Consider the following 364-nt stretch of genomic DNA (forward strand, 5'->3'; position numbering starts at 1 on the left):
AAAGATAATGACAATGCAAACAGCATATCATTCCATATTTATTATCTTCTAGGAAATGTTACATGTATAACCCTGTTTGAGTTATTTACTTTCAGAAAGTATTCAACAAGTAAATGGTAGTCAGTGTAATACATTTTGTAATTAATGTAACTGATTATTTAATGCATTAAGATCTGATCTATAGTAATAGCATGGCCTGCTTGTTCCATGTGTTGTTCTTGATACTTGAATAGACTGAGAAGTTATAATTGGTAGAAAAATACACAACACACAAACTACATTTGTGTGTGATATTTTTTTTCTGCCTTTCATTGGATGTTATACATTTCTTGAAAACATGCGTCTGTTGCAACTGAGCAACTAA

General features: G+C 30.2%; 1 protein-coding gene across 2 annotated transcripts in view; it reads left to right on the forward strand.

Annotated features, from left to right (window-relative positions):
- LOC119592689 (phospholipase D1-like) overlaps positions 1-364 on the forward strand; it is a 27,716-nt gene that overhangs the window by 23,477 nt on the left and 3,875 nt on the right. The window lies entirely within an intron of this gene.

Source organism: Penaeus monodon, chromosome 30 (genome assembly GCF_015228065.2).
Source record: "Penaeus monodon isolate SGIC_2016 chromosome 30, NSTDA_Pmon_1, whole genome shotgun sequence".
Lineage (NCBI taxonomy): Eukaryota > Metazoa > Arthropoda > Malacostraca > Decapoda > Penaeidae > Penaeus > Penaeus monodon.